Source organism: Alnus glutinosa, chromosome 8 (genome assembly GCF_958979055.1).
Source record: "Alnus glutinosa chromosome 8, dhAlnGlut1.1, whole genome shotgun sequence".
NCBI lineage: Eukaryota > Viridiplantae > Streptophyta > Magnoliopsida > Fagales > Betulaceae > Alnus > Alnus glutinosa.
The window spans coordinates 14,769,171-14,792,799 of NC_084893.1; the positions used below are offsets into that span (position 1 = coordinate 14,769,171).

Genomic DNA, 23,629 nt, shown 5'->3' on the forward strand with positions numbered 1-23,629 from the left:
AAGGTTTTATGGTGCTATAACTTATCAAAAAAGAAGGTTTTATGGTGCTATAGCTTTATTTTCCCCCATGGGGGGGTGGAGTTACTTGTCCTTCTACTTGCATGTAATTATGCCCTTGTTTTTGTGCCTTTCATCCACGCTTATTTCCTTACCATTTTATTCTCTAGATATTGTTAGAAGAGTTATTAGGGTTTGTGAGTCATTAGGGTTTGGGGATATTTTGGTCATTGTAATGTTCCCCTAAACCTATATAATAAGATGTGTGTGTAGGCTAAGAAACAAGTTGTATAGCCTTCACCTTTTGTGTCTAAACCGTTCATACAAACTACAACATATATAATGAAAATAAGAGGCTTGATAACCAAAATTTTCCCACATGTTCTCATCAATATTTTAGAACCCCGAATATAAGCCTTGCTAGACTTATTTTGCATAGCTGAGACCCTTCTATAACCAGATGACTCAAATTTTTCAAAAATTGCTAGAGAACTGAAGCATCAATTGGCTTGATTGGCTCTCAGAAAAATAGAAAAAAGAAAAAGGCTTGATTGGCCAATTAAATAGAGCATGAGGAGAGAACATTTTTTATGGAATCTATATTAATCATCTTAAAATATTTTCCCACTTTCCAGTTTTTGGTGTGGGCGAAAAATGTTGATCAACAAAAAATGATTTTCGTTTCTAACAACAAATTTGTCACTATAGGGGTGAAATAGCTTACGCTTCTCACGAGGTGTAAGCCATTTTTTAGAGCTTGTCTCTGCCTCTTCCTTACCTCCCTCTCCTCGAACCGTAGCACCACCCACCCCCACAAAGGAATCCATGAGCCCCCACCACCCCTTGGGATTGCCTTCATCCATCTTGTGTTGTACCCCCCAATAACTCTGCCCTCTCTTATAGCCCCCTTCCCCCAGCTCACAGTGTCCCCACCCCATCATAAACTCCCACCCTCCCAAAAGGAAAAAAAGAAAAAAAGAAAAAAGAAAAAAAGAAAGAAAGAAAGAAAAAGCTCTCCTTCTCCCATTGTAGTCCCACCTTTCCCGTCTATGGGTTCTTGTAGATTTTCTTTTTGAATTATCGGCGACAGGATTTGTCTGTGTTAGGCAATTAAGATTGGTTTTCAATTGCAATAGGAAAATAGGTTTTGCACTGACCAAACAACGAAAACATTTTCAATGTTTTTCAGGCTCTCAATCAAATAATGAAAAATCAGTGATTTTCTGCAAAAATATTTTTGACTATAAACATTTTCCGCACAGAACTTCTTCGTTTCAATTGAAATCTAACCAATCAATTACCTTTTTTCGGTGAAGAGAGAGGGGGTGGGGTAGTGATTGGCTACAGCCAACTCAAACAATTGATTATGATTTGTTTATGGTAGTCTTTTAGTTTTGTACAAATACACTTAGCTTTGGCCTTGAATTTTATCTTCGTGCTCTAAAGAAGCATTTTATGGGGCCCTTTTCTATAAAGTACTTAAATGTGGGTTGACACGGAGGATGGGTTGTTATCCTCCACTGAAGCATTAGCAGATTTACTGTTCTTTTGCCGGTGATACTTTTTTTTTTTGTTTTAATTTTTATAAATTTAATCTCATTGAAAAGTGCAAAGAGGCGCAACCCTAATACATTGAAAATTTGGAAGTATACAAGAAAACCCCCTGTTCAATTGAAAAAGAAAAACAAATGTTCAGAAAGTCAGAAAAAGTAGAACAAAGCAAACTATTATATGTTGCTATCCATGTGTAAAGAGAGCTGAATATAATCTTTTTAAGCTCTACCATGAAAATCTTTCTATCTTCAAAGCTCCATGCATACTGCCCTCTCTAAATACAACAAAAATTATCCCCCCCTCCACCCCATATATATGTGGGTATTTTTATTATTCCCTACAGAGTAACAAATATATGGGCCAATGTCAAAACTTCTAAAATGTTACGATGCCCAACCTAACTTCTCTAACTCATCAGCAACTCTCTTACCCTTCTACGCATAACCCAATTGCAACACCCCCTACCCGTATGAAAACGATATTACGCATTGCTCAATAAGAAACTCGAGGATATAAGAATTCAATGAATTAAAAATTAAAGAAAACCAAACATCTCATAATTATTTATACTTTTTTTTTTGATAAGTAAGAGAATTTCATTAAAAAAGCGTAAAGCGCCCCCAAGTACATAGGATGCGTACACAGAAGCAACTCAGCTAGCCCACATAAAAAACTCAATAAAACCACAAGGAACCCACAAGAAAACCCCTAACGAGCATAATAGAAACTTCACAAAACAAAAGAACCCCCAATAGTAACCCCTGAATACAAAAAAACCCTAAAAGCACCCAAACCAACCCCAAAAACCCCCCAACAAGACCCCCTAAACCCAAAAGAAAAAAAAAAACCCTAGAACCCGAGAAAAACCCAAGTGAAACACCCCTCAAAATAATCCAAGCAAAAACCGAACCCGATGAATGGCCCACAAACCCACCCAAGCACTCAAAGGCACACAACTCTACAACAACTCTTCTTCCATGGCATCCCGAATGGCCAACGCCTCGTCCCCAAAAGCGCCCTCTAACGCCCAATCCAAAGGCGAAACATCCCAAAGATCAACGTCCTCCTCCCAAACCACAATCTCCCCGTTATGATCAAAACCGATCGGCCAATTCCGAGATTGGGAGAAACTATTACCCTCAACAGGTGAAGAAATGGAACAACCTCTAGGAGGGGAGGAAGGCCCAACCATCCCAACATCGAAGACCTTCCGAGGCGAAGCGGGAGTAGCTGGCATCTTTGGGCGAGGGTTAAGAAACCCCTTTCTAAGAATGCCCGTCTTCACTGGAGACTCTGCAACCTTCTTCGTTGGAGGCTCTCCAACCGCAACCTTATTAACAGCTAAGTCGGCAACCAACTTCGAGGCTTTCAGGGAATCTGATAGAAGCACATCGTTCCACTTCAACGAAACCCCTTCCCTAAGTATCCTCGCTTTCTTGATATAACTTTGAAATGGCTTCGAGACCACGGGGAAAGAAGAGCGCAACTTCTCTCCCAACTCAGTGGCTCCAATGGAAGGAGGGGTCGTGAGTTGAGAGACCGTCCGAGAAGCACCATCAGGATTGCACCGCAGAGGAGGGGACACCTGAGCCGGCGAGGGGGGAAACCCGAAAAGCTTAGGGGCAGTAACCCGGATAGGAACTACCTTCAAACAGCTAGACCCTCCCCCCAATAAGGAAAACGGCACCGAAAAAACCCCTAGAACAGCCGGCACCGGCACCGGCACCGGAGCCGGAAGAGCAGGAGACACCCCTAGAGCTGCAAAATCCTCCCCCGGAGAAGGAATCTCCAAACCCCCAGGAGGATGACGATCCAGAGAGAACCCAGGAGAAGACGTCCGAACCGGAGAAGCCCCTGGAACAGCCGGCGACGAAGGCTCCGGCCGAAGAAGAGCAAGAGATGGCGCCGGAAAAGGGGACGCCCCTGGAGCTACTAGACCCTCCCCCGACGAAGGAACCACCAAACCCCCAGGACGAGGCCGAATGAGAGACAACCCAGAAAAAGACTCTGGCGTCAACTCCGGCAAGATTCTCGACGAACGGGATTTAGGTTTCGGCAAGAGTTAGGCCAAACGAAAACCAGAACATTTTCGACCTAGGCCAAACCCTCACATTACTGTTTTTACAACTCATCTCAGAAAAAACTTAAACTTTAAACCTTTAGTCTTATTATAGAAAGTATGCTGGAATAAAATGTATAAAAAAGAATGAGAAATGCTAGACTTTCCAAAATTTTGTTCTCAAATGAGATTGTGACACATTTTTTAAAATGATAGATCACATGAGATTGTGACACATCATTTGACTCATCTCATAAAAAACTTAAACTTTAAACCTTTAGTCTTATTATAGAAAGTATGCTGGAATAAAAAGTATAAAAAAGAATGAGAAATGCTAGACGTCCCAAAATTTTGTTTCCAAATGATGTGCCACAATCTCATGAGGTTGTGGCATATTTTTCTAAAATGATAAATCATATAAGATTGTGACACATCATTTGGGAACCAAATTTTGGAGAAAATTTTTGGGATGTGTAGCATTTCCCAAAAGAATTGAGAAAAGAAGAGAATTATTCTTATTGCTCATATGTTCCATATGGCTACATGTTTAAATAGAAAAACCTAGAACCTAATATGGGAAGTGTTAACAATAATCACGGTGATCAAATATTCAATAAATCTTCAATACTCTCCCTCAAGATGGGGCATAGATGTCTCACATTCCCAGCTTGCATAAGACTGTATGAAGAACACCACTAGATACTCCATTTGTCAAGATATCTGTAAGTTGTTCTCCCTGTCTTCACATATGGATAGATGATACCTTCTCAGAGTTTTTCTTTGATCAAGTGTCAATCAATTTCAAAATACTTGGTTTGGTCATGTTGGACTGGATTATGAGCAATACTGATTGACGCTTTATTGTCACAATACAATTGCATTGAGTCCTAGGAGTCAAACCCAAGCTCTTTCAAGAGCATTTTCAACCATAATGTTTCACACACTCCATGAGCCATAGCTCTAAATTTTGCCTTTGCATTGGATTTGGCAACCACAGACTGTTTCTTGCTCCGCCATATAACCAAATAACCTCCCACAAATGTGCAATAACTTGACGTGGACCATCGATCCATAATTAAGCAAGCCCAATCTGCATCCGTATAGGCTTCTATTTTCAAATGACTATGTCGTGAAAACAAGAGCCCCTTACTTGGTGAGGATTTTAAGTAGCGAAGAATGCAGTAAACTGCTTCTATATGAGGCTCTGGCGGAGAATGCATAAATTGACTCACCGCACTAACGGTATATGTAATGTCTGGACAGATATGGGATAAATAAATTAACTATCCAACCAATCGCTAATATCTGCCCTTATCCACCAAAGGCCTCTTGTTATCTTCTCCCTGCTTAACATTTACCTCTACTAGATGCTCAGTGGCTTTACATCCGAGTAATCCCGTTTCCTTGAAAAGATCAAGTGTGTATTTCCCTTGGGAGATAAATATACCATGCTTTGACTTTGCTACCTCAATGCTAAGAAAGTACTTCAGACTCGCCAAGTCCTTTTTTTCAAACTCGTTAGCAAGACTGTTTTAAGTTTTGTATCTCCCTATCATCATTTCTTGTTTAGACAATATCATCAACATACACAATTAAAAGCGGTTACCTTTCCTTGAGTGGAATGCTTAATGAAGAGTGTATGATCAGCTTGACTCTGCTTGTATACAAATCTCTGGATAGCCCAGGAAATCCGCTCAAACCATGCTCTTGGAGATTGTTTTAGGTCATACAAAGCCTTCTTTAGTTTGCACACTTTTCCCACTCAATCCAGGGGAAATTTTCATGTATACTTCTTCTTCTTCTAGGTCTCCATGTAGAAATACATTTTTTACATCAAATTGATGTAGAGGCCAATCCAAGTTCGCTGTTAAAGAAAGTAGAACCCTAATTGAGTCCATCTTTGCTACTTGAGCAAATGTTTCCTCATAATCAATCCAATAGGTCTGAGTAAAGCCTTTTGCAACAAGTCTGGCCTTTTATCGTTCCATAGAAGCATCGGCCTTATGCTTGATAGTGAACATCCACTTGCATCCAACAACCTTCTTTTCATTAGGTAATTTAACAAGATCCCAAACCTTGTTTTTGTGAAGAGCTTCCATCTCTTCTTGCATTGTTGTCCTCCACTTTGGATCACTAAGTGCCTTTTGTAGATTTCTAGGGACAAACATAGAAGATAATATGGACACAAAGGAACGATATGATGAAGAAAAATGTTGATAAGAAACAAAATCATAAATGAGATGGTGTGTACATGACCTAACTCTGTGTTTGTATCATTGACAACATGTATTTCAGAATTTATATCAAAAGTAGAAGTATTATTACCTGTGTCAGGATCAGATGTTTGGCATGTAGCATCAGGAATGGTCTTATTTTTTTGGCGTCTGGAGTAAACTCATAACTCTTCTACTGGCGGCGCAAATGGCTTATCAGTAGGTTCAATAGGAGAATCATTAGTAAGCTGTTGTTGCTTCTGCTCCGGCATAGGAGTAGGGACAAGTAACAGAGTCAAAAAACATCTTCAATCTTACTCTCCTCCTGAAGAGGAGTTTGGGATGAAGAGAAGTATGATCGTGCTTCAAAGCAAGTGATATCCAAGGAGACAATATTTTCTCGATGGGAGGTGAGAACATTTGTACCCCTTTTGAGTAGGAGAATAGCCCACGAAGACACATTTGAGGGCTCGATGGTCTAACTTACCCCGAGCAGGACTATGAACATGGACAAAGCAAACACAACCAAAAACTTTCGGAGAGACACCTTTTGAAGTAGAGAAAGATGGGGACAACACCTCAAGAGGTGTTTTGAAATCTAATACCTGATAAGGCATCCTATTGATGAGATAGGTAATGGTGTGTAACGCGTCCCCCTAATAAGATTTGGGAATATGTGTGTCAAGCATTTGGGAACGAGTTACCTCTAAAAGATGCTGATTTTTCCGTTTTGCAACACCATTTTGCTACGGAGTATCAACACATGTGGTTTGGTGTATAATGCCTTGCTCTCAAAAATACGTCCCAAGATCACCTGACATATATTCACCTCCATTGTCAAAACGAACAATTTTAATCTTGGTATTAAACTGAGTTTGTACCATCTTGTGAAACATTTGAAACACAGAAAACACATCATTTTGTCCTATAACAAGTAGACTCGTGGTCCGAGAAAAATCATCAATAACAGAGACAAACCACCGATAACCAGATAAAGAGACCACTCGTGAGGGGCCCCACACATTAGTATGAACAAGAACAAAAGGTGCATCAATTTTATTGATACTTGGAGAAAAAGACATACAATGGTGTTTGAAAGTTCACAAGGGTAGGGGCTTTTCTTGTCTTAATGAAGCCTAAAATAGTAACTCTTCTCAAAAATAGTAGATGGAGTAGCTCAATGAATGAAGCCTAAAATAGTAATTTTGAAAAAGACATACTATTCCAGATGCTTGGGTGGTTGATAATTTGTCTGTGGTAGATAGAGTAGCTCATTGGAATGTTGTCTTTACACGGTATGCTCAGGATTGGGAGGTGGGAATGGTTCTTTCCTTTTATGAGAAGTTATATTCTACTCGGATTCGGTATGGAGAGGTTGATAGGTTGGTGTGGAATCTTTCTAAGAGGAGGAGCTTTAAAGTGAAGACTTTCTATAGAGCCCTAGCTTGTCAAGAGGCGTTCTCTTTTCCTTGGAAGGGTATTTTGAGTGTTAAGGCTCCGAAGCGGGTGGCGTTTTTTGTGTGGACAGCGGCATTAAGAAAGATTTTGATACATGACAATTTGCGTAGGCGTCATATAGTTGTGGTAGAGTAGTGTTGTATATGTAAGAAGAATGGGGAATCCATTGATCACCACCTACTTCACTGTGACGTGGCACGGGTTGTTTGGTGGCTCATTCTATAGTTTGTTCGGGGTGGAGTGGGTCATGCCAAGAAGCATGCTGGGTTTGTTGAGTGGTTGGGGCACCTTACTGGGTCGTGGTAATGTTACGTGTCTTTGCAAACAGGTTTCCTAGTGTGTTATGTGGGGTCTTTGGCGTGAGAGGAATGCAAGGCAATTTGTGAAGATGTGGAATTATCGGTTGTGGACTTGTGTCGAAATTTGCTTAATATGTTATATGTTTGGGTCACGGCGCATAGCCCGAGTCGTATTATGTTATTTGAGTTTTTACATTCATGTTCTTTTGTTTCTTTTGATTAGGGGCACTTTTGTATACTTCCTGTGTACTAGGGTTGTGCCTCTCTGCGCTTTTTATTGAATTTTGTTACTTATAAAAAAAAAAGAAAGTTCACAAGTTTCACACTGAAACTCATAAACGTTATTATGCAAAAATAATGCAGGAAACACGTGTTGCAAAAATAATGCAGGAAACATGTGCCAGAGCTAGATTCTAGTTCCAGAGTCATCCGACCGAACTGTATGATAAGCCTGTGTGAGCTAACCTTGTGTGTTGGGTTGAGAGTCCATATAGTACAAGCCATCCTTCAAGCTATCATTGCCAATCATCTTCCTCGTGACTAGGTCCTGAAAGAAGCAATAGTAAGAGTAAAAAAGTACTCGACAATTCAACTCTAGGGTAATATGTGCAATGGATAATAGATTAGCAGCAAGATCAGGAACATGAAGGACAAAGGATAAGGTCATAGAGGGGGTGACAAAAACAGATTCTTTACCCGCCACTGGCGACAGAGAACTATCAGCTATTCTAACTTTGTCTTTGCCTGAACGAGGATTATATAACGAAAATAAAGGGGACATACCAGTCATATGTTCAGAGGCACCAGAGTTAATGAGGAGGATGTAGTAGTAGGTGTGTCCAATCGAGACAGATGCATTTAGAGCAGTGGCTAAATTACCTATAAGAGCGAAGGAGGAGGATGTAGTAGCAGGTGTGTCCAATCGAGACATAAGTCGACAGAGTGCTTCTACCTCGTCTTTACTTAGGCCCCCCATATCAGTGGTAGAAAGAAGAGTATCTGGTGTGGGAACGGCCATCTCAACTGTGGAAGTATGATTGGCCCGAGGCCTGATTCCTCCACATGTGTGACCCTCATGACCTGGGTAGGAGGACGACCCTATAGTCTCTAGCAATTTTCCCGAGTATGCCGCGACCTATTATAGTGGGCACATAATAATTTGTCTTTGTCATTTGAGGTCGCATCTGCTACTCTGCCACCATCTCTGACTCTAAAATCACCTCTTGAAGTGTGTTGAGATGCACCCACAAGAGCAAATTGGGTTTGTGAAATGGGATGAAGCATGGTGCTACGATGACTTTCTTCATTTTGGATGTATGAAAAAACCTCTTGTAGGTACGAAAGAGGTTCTTTCCCAAAAATATGAATCCGCACAAGATCATACTCTGAATTCAATCCACCCAAGAACTCATAAATGCATTCCTCTTCAATCATCATCTTAATTTTAATAGCATCAGCTGCACACTCAGGTTGCAAGTTCTGATAATGATCTAACTCTTGCCACAAACTACGGAGCTTATAAAAACTAGCTCATAACCCGCGCAATGCGCATGATTCTTCATTATAATTTAGTTTCAGAATTCAAACACATCTTCATCATACTTTTTATTATAGGTTAAAAAATGCTTGTAAAAAAAAAAATTATCACACATCTTTCAATAAAAAGACAATAAAGGTTAAGACCTTTAATTTTATTTTAATCCAAAAAAAGATAAACTTTTTAAAATATTTGTTCACATAGGTGTAGTTTATAACGAAAAGAAGTATAAAAAAATAAAAAAGAAAAAAAAAAGAAGAAAAGAAAAGAAAAGAAATAGCAAAAAGAAAATTTAATTCCAAATATTACAGCATAGGTGCTGTAGTTTTTTCAATAGTCAAGATGATGCTGTAATTTTTTTTACAGCACCTAAGCCAAATCATACAAAATAAAACAAATTTTTCCACTCAACATTTAATGCAATCAAATAAATCCTCTCACATCACGTTCAATGCTTAATCAAATAATTTTGCTTTATTTTACTTTCAAAAGCAAAAAATAAAGCCAAAAAAAAAAAAAACCATTAAACATTCAAATATATTAAAAAATAAGACTCTTAATTTTATTTTAATCCATATAAATTAAAATATGTTAAAATCTTTGTTACCATATCAGTAGTTTAAAATGAAAAGAAGTATAAAAAAAAAGAAAAAAGAAAAGAAAAAGAAGCAATCAGAAAACCTATAGATTATGATTATCAAAACATTAATAAAACAAAATTAGCAGGAGTCTTTAATATTATTGGTGTGATACATATTACATTTCAATACAAATAAAACTCATATAATTCTGAACATTCTAAAAAAAATACATAGCAAACTAAACTAAATGGCAGAAAATCGAGTAAATTATACAAACGAAAACAAAAATATTCTATAAAACATTCAAATGAACTAAAAAATAAGACACTTAATTTTAATTTAATCCATATAAATTAAAACATGTTAAAATCTTTGAGCCCATATGAATAGTTTATAAAGAAAAAAAAAAATAGCAAGAAGAAAAGATGGTTTAATCTAATTACCAAAGCATTAATAAAAAATTAGCTGGAATCTATGATATTGTTAGTGGGATACCTATTATATTTAAATACAAATAAAACCCAAGTAACTATAAACATTTAAAAAAATACTGAACGAACTAGGGGCACCTTTGTATACTTCCTGTATACTAGGGTTGCGCCCCTCTGCGCTTTTTAATGAATTCTTACTTATTAAAAAAAAAAAAAAATACTGAACGAACTAAACAAAATATTTTTTTACGAATACAATAATAAAACAAAATATTTCATTAAAATGCTTAATATCTTTTTGGTGTTTCAAAAGTATTTATATTCCTTTTATGCACAACAATCAAATAAATTTTTGCATTGTTTTGCTTTCACAAACATAAAAACACTTTCAAAAAATGGTTAAAGATGGAGTAAATCACATAAATGAAAAAAAAAAAAAAATTCCAGAAAACATAAGTCATTATAATTTGTTCTCATAGGTGTAGTTTAGAATGAAAATAAGTATAAAGAAGAAAAATAACAAAAAGAAAACCATGATTTTGATTATCAAAGCATAAAATAGAAAATTAGTAGAAATTTTTTTTTATTGTCGATGTGATACCTATTATATTTCAATCCTATATAATTCTGAACATTCGACAAAGCAAATGAACGGGAAAAAAAAAAAAAAAATCTCATAAACATTCAAATGAATTGCTCAACCAAAAAATTCACAAAATAAATGGGATCATATTTAGATTTCAACCAAAAATATAAAATACTAAAGAAACACATGTCTCCACAAAAGAGTCCTACTTGTATCATTAATTGAGAGAGAGAGAGACAACTTGTATCATTAATAGAGAGAGAGAGAGGGACATATTAAATAGACCCGTTCAGTACTTAAATGACCGGTTTAGTCACTAAAAAGTATGGGTTCATGCCACGTGTCACTAATCTATGCCATTCTAAGGAAGAACTCGGCTTTTATATGTATATAAGATAAGTGGCTACTAACCAGCACCTTGGGTTAGTTCATGGATTCGTTGCTTCAAGTCATATTTCAGTGTAGCATTCCCCACTTTAGATTACGTCTCAACAGCTGCATCCCAAACCTCTTTTACCGTACGAAGAAACAAGTACTCCTAGCTGATTTTCGGTTGCAATGAATGCAACAACCTTGACATGACGGTAGAATTTTCTGCTTCCCATTTGTTATGAGCTTTGGTTCTTGAATTCTGCCATTCAAGTTTCCCATCTTCCCTTTGCTCTTAATAGACAAAAGAGCAGATTGTGACCAATCAAGATTGAGCCCATCCAATTTGACAGTTGTGATTTGGAGAGTTGGATTGTCACCATGGGAGCTCACTTGACTCTCTACCCTTTTTGCTTGATTTGTCTTCGACATTTTTAAATCAACTCCAACCAAATAAATTGCTCCAACACAACCGGTGGGCTCAAAAAGAAAGAAAGAAAATTACTACAAATCGACCATAATACAAACTCATAAACATTGATTATTAATCTGTAATCAGTTCTTTTTTTTTTTTTTTTTTTTTTAAACTACAGGTCGTTTATGGCTTACCTGTCTTTTGGCAGAATGCTAAATGACATGTCGTTTTGCCTAGGGCTGAACAATAGGCTGCTACAGAATGACATGTCGTTCTCCTACAGCTACAAAACGACCTGTCGTTTTTTGCTCAAAGAAGAAAGTCGCCTTGCCATTGCCGGAGGTCCACGCGCCGCTGCCCGAGTGCTTCGGTATGCTGCAAAAACTCCAAAACCAGCTAGAAATTGCCGAGAAATCGGAAGGGGCAGGCTGTGTTCATGACCAACGCATCAAAAACATATTGTCCTGTGTTTGTGATGGATTGGGACAGCCCAGAGGAGGACGGCGATGCCTTCTGTGGGTGGTGTGACCTAGATGATGGAGAAGAACATGGTGGAGAAGAAAAGAACACACGAATCGGGAAAAAAAAATGAAATACCTAGAACCTAATATGGAAAGTATTATTACAATGTAATCAAATAGACATAAATAAGCAATAATCACGGTGGATCAAATATTCAGCAAATCTTCAACATAAAACAATTAATGTGCTAGGTGCACTCATTCAATTTCTCTTCTATGTGAAGGCTTCTTTCTCTAGTTTCCCTAGCCTGCATAACCATCCATGACATCATCTGGGTTGTTTAAAACATATAAACAAAAGGTGAGTCGAATACTCAGTAAGTAGATACAACATACAGTAAATTAAGTTTGGAAACAATTTAAAATTTCAAAATGTCAATAAGTACAAATAAAACATTCATCATCATAAATCTTTATTTCCTTTAAACTCTTGATTGGACACAATTACGCCATGTGTGTAAGAGTTGGTGATCACTAGGATACCGGCTCTGTTCCTGTGGCCACATGTGGAACCGTGTCTAGGATAAGGACATCACTCGATAAACTATGGTGCGCTCAAGTAAGCCATTCCCAATGGACCATATAAGATGGTTGCCCCCGCCCATTAGCTCTGGTACCATTGAACATCATTCATATGGCCAAGAAAACATTTTAAAACGTTTCATTCTTTCATGCAATCATTTCCTTTTCTTTCATTCACTTTTCATCAAGTATCATAACGTATTTATAACATGTTTATAATGTAGCGGAAACATGCACATAAAGTCATTTACACTTATCTTTTTCAACATATTTTTTTTGATAAGTAAGATTTCATTAAAAAGCGCAGAGGGGCGCAACCCTAGTACACAGAAAGTATACAAAAGAAGCCCCTATATAAAGGAAATAAAAGAACAAGAAAGTAAAAAGTCAGCGAACAACATACTACTCGGGCTATGCGTCGACACCCAAAGATATAACATATTAAGCACATTTCTACAAAGAGCCCCAACCGAAACCTCCACATCCTCAAAAACCTAGAATTTCTCTCACGCCACAAACCCCACAAAACACATAAAGGAACCTGCTTCCAAATACGGAAACCAGGACCACGACCCAGCACAGTGCCCCAACCAGTCAATAAATCTAACACACTACTAGGCATAACCCACTCCACCCCAAACAAGCTATAAAAAAAACTCCAAACAACCCGTGCCACATCACAATGAAGGAGGTGATCAACGGACTCCCCATGCTTCTTACACATAACACACCACTCTACCACCACAATACCACGCCTACGTAAATTGTCATGAGTTAAGATCTTTCCTAAAGCCGCTGTCCGAACAAAAAACGCCACCTGCTTCAGAGCTTTAACACGCCAAATATCCTTCCAAGGAAAAGAGGCCGCCTCGTGACACACTAAAGCTTTGTAGAAAGTCTTCACCTCAAAATTCCTCCTCTTGGAAAGATTCCACACCACCCTATCAACCTCCCCATACCGAACCCGAGTAGAGTATAACTGATCAAAGAAGGACATCACCATCTCCACCTCCCAATCCTGAGCATAGCACGTAAAGAGAACATTCCAATGAATCACGCCTCCTACCACAGACAAATTATCCACCACCCAAGCATCAGGAGAACACGCAATAGAGTACAAAGCTGGATAACAGAGCTTGAGAGGCTTGTCCCCACACCAAAGATCATGCCAAAAGCGAATATGAGACCCATCACCCACCTCAAACCGCAAAAACTTGGCAACACTATCCCACCCCCTTCGAATAAACTTCCAAACACTGACACCATAAGGCCCCGTAACTGGTAAGGAACACCAACCTCCTTTCACACTCCCATACTTCACCTCAATCACCGATCTCCACAAAGCATCGCGCTCCTGAGAGAACCTTCAAATCCATTTCCCCAATAAGGCTTGATTAAAATTAACAACATTACGAACACCCAATCCACTAGCCTTAATTGGAGTACAGACTCGATGCCAATTGACTAAATGAAATTTAGTCTCATCACCCAAACCACTCCACAGAAACTCCCTTTGAAGCCGCTCCAGTTTCTTAGCTACACTCACAGGAATAGGGAACAGAGATAAGTAATAAGTAGGAATGCTAGAAAGAGTACTGTGAATCAAAGTCACCCTTCCACCCTTGGACAAATAAAGTTTCTTCCAACTAGCCAACCTTCGTTCCACCTTCTCAATAACCCCATTCCAAATAGAAATAGATTTGAACGACGCCCCCAACGGCATACCCAAATAAGTCATCGGCAAAGACCCAATTCTACAACCCAGAATATGTGCCAAAGACTCTACATCTTCCACCTCGCCAATAGGGACCAATTCGAATTTGCCTAAATTGATCCTCAACCCTGACACTGCTTCGAAACATAAGAAGGTACACCTCAAATTTCGAACATGCTCGACCTGTGCTCCACAAAAAATTAAGGTATCATCCACAAACAATAAATGATTCACCACTAAAACTTCATTGCCCCTGAAGCCCACTGAGAAGCCTGAAAGTAAGCCTTGGAGCATAGCCGCATTCAACATCTTGCTAAGCGCTTCCATAACCACCACAAACAGCAGAGGAGAAAGAGGATCACCTTGCCTAATCCCCCGCGAGCTCTGAAAGAAACCAGAAGGGACGCCATTAACCGAAATGGAAAATTTTACCGTAGAAATGCAAAATTTAATCCATTCTCTCCACCTCTCCCCAAACCCACACCTCTGAAGCATGTAAAGGAGGAAATCCCAATTCACGTGATCATAAGCTTTCTCCAAATCCAGTTTGCACAATAATCCGGCCTCCCCTGACCGCCTTTGGCTATCCAGACATTCATTGGCTATAAGAACCGAATCCAAGATTTGCCTTCCACCAACAAAAGCATTCTGAGAGTTCGAAATAATTTTCCCTAGCACTGATTTGAGCCTATTAGCGAGGACCTTAGAAATAATTTTATAGACCCCTCCCACCAAACTGATAGGCCTAAAATCCTTAACCTCCAAAGCATCAGCCTTCTTAGGAATAAGGGAAACAAAGGTTGCATTCAAACTACTCTCAAACTGGCAACTATTATGAAATTCTGAAAATACCGCCATAATATCTTTTTTGAGAATCCCCCAACATTTCTGAAAAAAAGCCATAGAAAAACCATTAGGCCCCAGTGCCTTATCCCCATTCATCTCCCGCACCACCTCCTGCTCCTCAAAGCCTCGTTCTAACCAAAGACACTCATCCGCATCAATGGAGGAGAAAGAAATTCCATCCACCCTAGGACGCCACGAACTTTGCTCGGTGTACAGTGAGTCATAATAATTTACAATATGATCCTTAATTTCCCCCGGATCAGAAGACAAAGCCCCATTGATCCTCAAAACTCCTACATGATTGTACCTCTGATGCGAATTGGCCACCCTATGAAAGAATTTAGTGTTATTATCCCCTTCCTTTAGCCACAGAGCCCGAGATTTTTGCCTCCAATTAACCTCCTCGAACAGGAGAGTTTTTTCCAGCTCCCTGATCATGTCTGACTTCTGAATCCGCTCCTCCTCCACTAGCCCCCGAGCTTCTTCAAAACACTCTAACTCTTTAATACCTTCTAATAATTCCTTCTTCTTCCCCACGTCACTGAAAATCTCAGCATTCCATATCTTCAAGTCCACTTTTAAAGCTTTCAACTTGCTAGCCAGCACAAAACTCGGCAGACCTCGAAAATCATAAGACTCCCACCAACGTTGCACTTGTTCTACAAAGCCAACAGATTTGAGCCACATGTTTTCAAATTTGAAGTATTTTTTCCCTTCTCTATGCGATCCACAATCCAACATCAAAGGAAAATGGTATGATAAAAGTCTAGGCAAACGACTTTGTGACACATCAGGGTATGTTCTTCCCAAACCGGAGATAACAGAAACCTATCAATTTTAGACCATGCCTGATTATTGGACCAAGTGAACTGCCCACCTTGAAGAGGAATATCCACCAAACTCTGCCCACGTATGAACTCCGAGAAATCTTCCATAGCAGCAGAAAAACCACCACCTCCCGATCGCTCACTCGGAAACCGCACCACATTGAAATCACCCCCAAAGCACCACGGTCTATCCCACCAACTCATCAAGCCAGCCATCTCATTCCACAAAACCCTCCTCTCCTCATCATCATTAGGCCCAAACACACCTCCAAAAGCCCACATAAAATTATCAACAGTGTTACGCAAAGAAACGGCTAGAGTATACCGACCCATGCATTCATCCACCTTCTCCACAACCCTCCTATCCCACATAATCAAAATCCCACATGAAGCCCCACTAGCCCCCCTTTTTCAACATATAGTTTAGGATACATAAAAGAGTTTCCAAATAAAGGCTAACATTATATCATATACCTTGAAAACAACTTTAAGAAAACATGGCATTGATATTTTGAAGAAAGCAAAGGTATGATCATATCTACTTATCTCGCTCCTTAGCTTCAAAGTTCAACACTTCACTTGGCAACCTAAGCAAACATTCACAACAATTACTATTGTTGACGCCCTTGTAAACCATTCATTCTTTTCCATTGTTTGATCCTCCTAAACATTGCTGTCAACACTATGGGGTAGATCTGATTTCTCTTCTTTAAAACACACATTTCATATTTTAAGTTCAATTCTTTTCTTTGAATGATCATATTATGCATGTATGTTCAATATTACAGAGTGATCATGCAAGGTGAGTTTATTCTTATGTTCTCTAGAGTGTAGACACCACATATAGGTTTTTAAGGCTTCAAGGTGTCCACTAGTATGTTTGTGTGTGTGCGCACTATAATTCCAGCAATGTGTCGGCGAAGATTATTTTGCTGTAAACCCTACAAGTGTCCAATGATCGCATGGTTTGGACCATTATAAAGACAACTCAAAGAGGGTTTATTCTAGGGTCAAATTATCGCCAAATATCTTTCTTAAAAAGGCCATACAACCACCTTTCTTGGTGACTGCAGTGCTGCAGAATTTTCTACAGCAACCTAATCTTAATGTTTGGTCTCTACAATGTAATGCAACACACTTAATCACTCATACACATGTTATGCTAATGTCAAACACTAAGGAAAATCATGCAATCATGTTGTAAAAACCATATTCATGTCAGTTAAGCGAGAAATCAGATCCAATGTGTTTCCTTTAGTGCTGGCAGCATGTATAGGAAGATCCAACGTCAACTTTAATTCAGTTATTCATGTATTAATAGGTTTTCGTTATGGTTCTCACAATAGTAAAACTAAACATCAATGATAAGGATTATTAGAACTCATGCCTAAGCAAAATCCAGCCATGACTTAGGAGAAAAACGGAAGGACCAAAATCTGCTCCTTGGGCAGCAGCATTGTTCTCTGCAGGAATCAGTTCCTTGCACTGATTTTGCAAGATTTAAGATATTGGGATTAAGAAAAACACAAAGGAGATATTTTTTCTCAAATTTGTTGAAAAGGAACTCTAAAAACTTAAAGAAACATTGAAAACAATTGCATCAAGAAGCAGGACAGCATTGGCAGCTTCTAGGAATCGGTTTTGGGGCTTAATTCCACTGTCCTGCTTGCAGCCTTGAGGAATATGGTTTGTAGGCTTCTACGTTTTTGCTTGGAGAGAGAGAGAGAGAGAGCTGTGTTTTCTTTTTCAAAACTGATGTGAGGCTTGGGGTGAAATAAGCGGCTGTTTTTAGAGTAACTTTAGGGTTTTAATGCAAGTTAGGTCATGCTTAAAAAAAAAAAAAAAAAACCTGGGAGCAGGAATAATGTGAGACTTTGGGGGCTGGAAATTGACGGCTGCAGGAGCTAGGTTTTTGTGCAGCTATAAAAGTCACGTGTGTTTTGTAAAATACAACTTTCCTTTCCTTGTTTTGGAACAATAAAACTGGCAGCAGTAAAATCAAGTTTCCTTTTCAAACTAAACTTCTTTTCTTTTGGAAATAACTTAGGGAAACAGCTCCTACAAAAAAAGGATGTAGGGGGATCCGTTTTCTCTGCTATTGTTCGTGATGATTATGGAGGCGATGAGTTGGATGATGATTGCGACAATGGATAGGGGTCTTTTGACAAGTTTCTCAGTGAGGTCGAGGAACAATGAAGAGTTGGTAGTGTCTCTTTTACTATTTGTTGATGATACACTGATTTTTGGCGATGCAAATCCCGAACAAATTTGACATTTGCAGTGTATTTTCTTATGTTTTGAAGTGAAGTCTATTAAATAGGAAAGATGACCCATCATTTCCGTGGAAGAGTATCTGGCGTGTTAAGGCTCCGGCAAGGGTGGCTTTCTTTGTATGGACAACAGCTTTAGGTAAAATTTTGACGCATGACAATCTGCGAAAGAGGAATGTTGTGGTGATTGAGTGGTACTGTATGTGTAGAAAGAGTGGAGAGTCAATTGAATATCTGTTACTTCATTGCGAAGTTGCTCGTGATCTATGGAGTTATATTCTTACTTGGGGTAGAATGGGTTATGCCACGAATGGTGCTGGAGTTGTTGACTAGTTGGGGCGCGTCGCTTGGGTATGGCCCAGCTAAGGAAGTTTGGCGGTTAGTTTCGTTGTGTTTAATGTGGTGTATTTGGCGGAAGCAGAATGCGCGGCACTTTGAAGATAAAGAGACATCGATGGTGGAGCTAAGGAAGCGTTTGCTTAACACGTTATATATTTGGATAGCTTCTTATCATAACTTGAATGTTTTTACTTATGCAAACTTTTTAAATTTATTTTATGTTCTTTACTATTAGGGGCACTCTTGTATACTTCCTGTGTATTAGGGTTGCCCTCTGCGCTTTATTAATGAATTGATATTACTTATCAAAAAAAAAAAAAATGTTTTGAAGCAGTTTTGTGGTTGAGAATCAATTTAGCAAAATTAGAAATTGTTCTTGTTGGCTAAGTAGAAGATGTAGAAGAATTGGCCATTATTCTTGAATGTAGAGTCTCTTTGCTGCCAATGAAGTATTTGGGTTTACCATTCGGTGCTTCTTATAAGGACCACTTCTATTTGGAATGACGTTATTGAAAGAACTACAGTTAGTTGGATGGAAGAAACTTTATCTATCTAAGGGTGGTAGATTGACTTTGATCAAGCGTACTCTATCCAATCTACCTACGTATTACTTGTTTTTTTTCCCTATTCCAGTGGGAGTGGCTAATAGGCTTGAGAGACTTCAGAGGGACTTTTTCTAGGGTGGTATTGGGGATGAGTTCAAATAACATTTAGTGAATTGGGCAAGGATTTGCACTCCGATAAAATCAGGTAGTTTGAGAGTCAGAAATCTAATTCAGTTCAATCGAGCCCTATTGTGGCTGTATGGTATGGATAGAGAGGCATTATGGAGATTGGTGGTTGAGACTAAATATGATCGTAGTAGGGGATGTTGGTGTTTTAAGGAGGTAACGGGGACATTTGGAGTGAGTTTGGATAGGGAGCTTTGGGGGGGGGGGGTGAAGTTTTCCAAATTTGTTAGATTTGAGGTGGGGGTTGGATCAAATGTTAGTTTTTGGCATGATGTTTGGTGTGGGCATAGTCCGTTGAAGAAATCTTATTCGGATTTGTTTAGTGCTTAGAGAAAGGATGCATGGGTGGCGGATAACATGCAGTTTTGAGAAGGGATCATTCAATGGAATGTAATTTTTATTGGGCAGTTCAGGATTGGGAGGTGGAGGTGGTAACATCTTTCTTTGAGAGGTTGTATTCTTTCCAATTAAGACAAGGAGAGGAGGATAGAATAGCATGGAGTCCTTCCGAAAGGAGCAAGTTTGAATTGAAGTCGTTTTATCAAGTGTTAACTAGCCAAAATGGATCCTCTTTTCCATAGAAGAGCATATGGGGAGTCAAGGCTCCTTCACAGGTGGTGCTTTTTGTATGGACAATAGCATTAGGAAAAATATTGACTCTCGATAATTTGAGAAAAAGGAGTATGATGGTGGGTATGATCGAGGCAAAGATGATTCAAATTCAAGGATGAATTCTTTCCAACCCGGTGAGACTGATGCCGGAGAAAATCATGCATAAGATTTGAAGATTATTTCTTGAATAAGATCAACTTAAGAATGAAAAGAATCATACAAAATATTTGAATATTATTTTTAGAATCATATTAGAAAGGGAGGGGGGAAGTTTTCCAAATTTGTTAGATTTGAGGTGGGGGTTGGATCAAAGGTTAGTTTTTGGCATGATGTTTTGGTGTGGGCATAGTCCGTTGAAGATATCTGATTTGGATTTGTTTAGTGCTTGGAGAAAGGATGCATGGGTGGCAGATAACATGCAGTTTTGAGAAGGGATTATTCAATGGAATGTAATTTTTACTAGGTAGTCCAGGATTGGGAGGTAGAGATGGTAGCATATTTCTTTGAGAGGTTGTATTCTTTCCAATTAAGACAAGGAGAGGAGGATAAAATAGCATGGAGTCCTTCCAAAAGGAGCACGTTTGAAGCGAAGTCGTTTTATCAAGTGTTAACTAGCCAAAATGGATCCTCTTTTCCATAGAAGAGCATATAGAGAGTTAAGGCTCCTTCGCGGGTGGTGCTTTTTGTATGGACAGTAGCATTAGGAAAAATATTGACGCTCGATAATTTGAGAAAGAGGAGTATGATGATGGTTGAGTGGTATGATCGAGGCAAAGATGATTCGAATTCAAAGACGAATTCTTTCCAACCCAGTGAGACTGATGTAGGAGAAAATCATGCATAAGATTTGAAGATTATTTCTTGAATAAGATCAGCTTAAGAATGCAAAGAATCATACAAAATATTTTAATATTATTTTTAGAATAGTATATTTGTTGGTACAAGTATTTCACTTTGTCTCCAAGTTTACAGTTATGTTTTGTATTTTTATTTCTTTATTTTTCTCCAAGTATTATGCTTGGGAAATACTCAAACTTTGCCTATATAAAGGCACGTCTATATTATTCTGGAATCAAGTTTTGAAGTATCAATTAAATTTTAAGTCTTTTAGAGTTATTTCTCTGTTTGCTTGTTTGGGGCAATTAGAGCACTAGTAGTAGTTACCCTATAATGGTTCCCTTCCTTATATGTAGGGAAAATTTCAGAAAAAATCACAAAATAGCTCCCACAGCAGATGCCCTAAATATACATGAGGGCCTTGGGAAGCTACAATGATTCCCTATGTATTGGGTAGCACTGTAGCTACCCAATGGATTATTATAATCCTAAAAATTCGTTCTCTCTCCTCTCACGTCTCTCAATACACGCAGGTTGCAATCCCTATCTCCTCCTCCTCTTCTTCTTCGTTCAAGCATCTCCCCTCCTCACTGGTTCAAGCACCGTTGCCTCACCTCCTCACACTAATTCTCTCTTTTCACACAGAAATCCCATTCTCTCTTTGTCTCCATCGATCTCTCTCCACGTCATTTCTCTCTCGTTCTCTCATCTCACTCTCTGGTGCTCTCAGTGAAATAGGGGATGAGTTTCATTTCTTAACGCTCCGCAAAACGCTCCAACTCGAGAAAGGGTGGATTGCCCAGACATTTTTGCCTTGCTTGCATCTCTGCAACCTTTCTGGGTTACCTCCTCCGCCAAATCCAATGGTGTTCTCTTATTCTCCGGCGGCTCCATTATAGAACAAAACAAGCACTGCTTGGTGATGGATATAGGAGATGAGGAAAAATAAAGTAGGAAAGAAAAGGAAATCTGAGAGAAAAACGGTGGCTAGATGCTTCTGGACTTCCTTCCGCCTTCCCTCTCTCTCTCTCTCTCACCTCGACCCACTGTATCTTTTTCCTTTATTTTTTTTTATTTATTTTTTTATTTTTTTTTTTTTTTTTCTGAGTCACTGCTATGTGTTGCAAAAGTAGGACAATCCAAGATCAGCCGGAGAATCATCTGGAGTGATTTCTGCCTCACCCACGGGTTTGTCGGTTCGATCTGGTTTTTGTTTTGCTTCTGCTCTGTTTGTGGGTTTTGGGAATTTGTTGGCATTCTTTTGCGAGTGGAACCGGATTTGTTGATTTCATCTAGTTTTCATCTAGGATTAGCCGGAGAAGACGAGAGAGCAAGAGAGTCTAGAGAGAGAAGACGAGTGAGAGAAGAAAAGAAATGGATAAAAAAATAATAGTAGGAAAGAGAAAAAATAATATTTAATTGGTATAGGGAAAAATAAGGGAATCTATTGTGGGGTGTTTTTTTATAGGGAAGCAAAAAGTGGTTTTGTTCCCTAAATATAGGGAAAATGGTTGGGAGACTGCTGCTAGTGCTTTTAGTGGTTTCCTCTTCCCTATTTGTTATTTTCTCTCTTCCAGAATTCATTTTTCTATCTGTAATTCATAGTTTCTGGCTCTATTATACGCTGTCAGAACAATGAATTGAATATAGAAATGAGAATTCAAGAAGAGAGAAAATAAGAAATAGGGAAGAGATAACCCCTAATTGCCCCGAATAAGCAAACAGAGAAATAACTCTGAAAGACTTCAAATTTAATTGATACTTTAAAACTTGATTCCAAAATAATACAGGCGTGCCTTTATATAGGCAAAGTTTGAGTATTCTCCAAGCAGAATTCTTGGAGAAAAAGAAAGAAATAAAAATACAAAACATAATCGTAAACTTTGAGACAAAGTAAAATTATTGTACAAAAAGTAAAATATATTATTCTAAACATAATATTCAAAGATTTTGTACGATTCTTTCCATTCTCGGGCTAATCTTATTGAAGAAATAATCTTCAAATCTTATGCCTGATTTTCTCCTGCATCAGTCTCACCGGGCTGGAAAGAATTCGTCCTCGAATTCGAATCATCTTTGCCTTGATCTTTTGGATGTTCGATCAATGCATTCCATCCTGTAATTCTCAATGCCAGAATAACTTGAAACGAGAAGATAAACAAGTTGCAACCCATCACAACTTGATTATGAATAATCAATATTAATTTTCTCACACCAACTTGAAATAAGTCAATCTTCTCGCGTCTTTCATTTATTTTCTCCAATTCACACTCCATAAAAGTTTTCAAAGAATTATCAATCCTTTCTTGACCACAAAAAATAAAATTGTCATCCAACACACCGAAACCAACATCTAACTTATTATTATGAGAATTCGATAGAAAATTTTCAATCAACATAATGAAATTCTTCATTACTCAACTGAAATCCCTCGTTATGTGGACTTCCAACACATAGTAGTCTAATTTCTTTAATAAATTTTATTGCATCAACCACAAAACTTACCTCCTGTAATAAATCCTCTTTGTTAGGATAGATGTCATAGATTGGTGGAGAGACCCAATCTACAGAAAAATCTCCCTCAATAAATTTGTCCTCCTCCACATAAGATGGATTTGGTAGATGGGCTTGAGACTTGCTAACAATAGTCAAGGCAGTTAGAGTGCCAGAAAATTCTGAAAGCTCAACTCAGAAGCCTAAGTCTCCATGCCGCTTATTCCGATCACGTTGTTTCCGAAACAGAACAGGGTTGTAATACGGGTTCTCGAAATTGGATTCTGAATTGCGACCGTCAATATCGCAATTCATCTCCATGATTTGTGCTGCTAGATGCTTGGTTAACTCCGCAACTTGTCTCTGCAAGTCTTCAATCATCACGTCTTGTACACTGCGTTCATGGTAAGAGACTTCT

General features: G+C 38.6%; 1 protein-coding gene across 1 annotated transcript in view; it reads left to right on the top strand.

Moving 5' to 3' along the window:
* LOC133874962 (uncharacterized) overlaps window positions 1-23,629 on the top strand; it is a 51,406-nt gene that overhangs the window by 13,427 nt on the left and 14,350 nt on the right. The gene's annotated exons all lie outside the window — the stretch shown is intronic.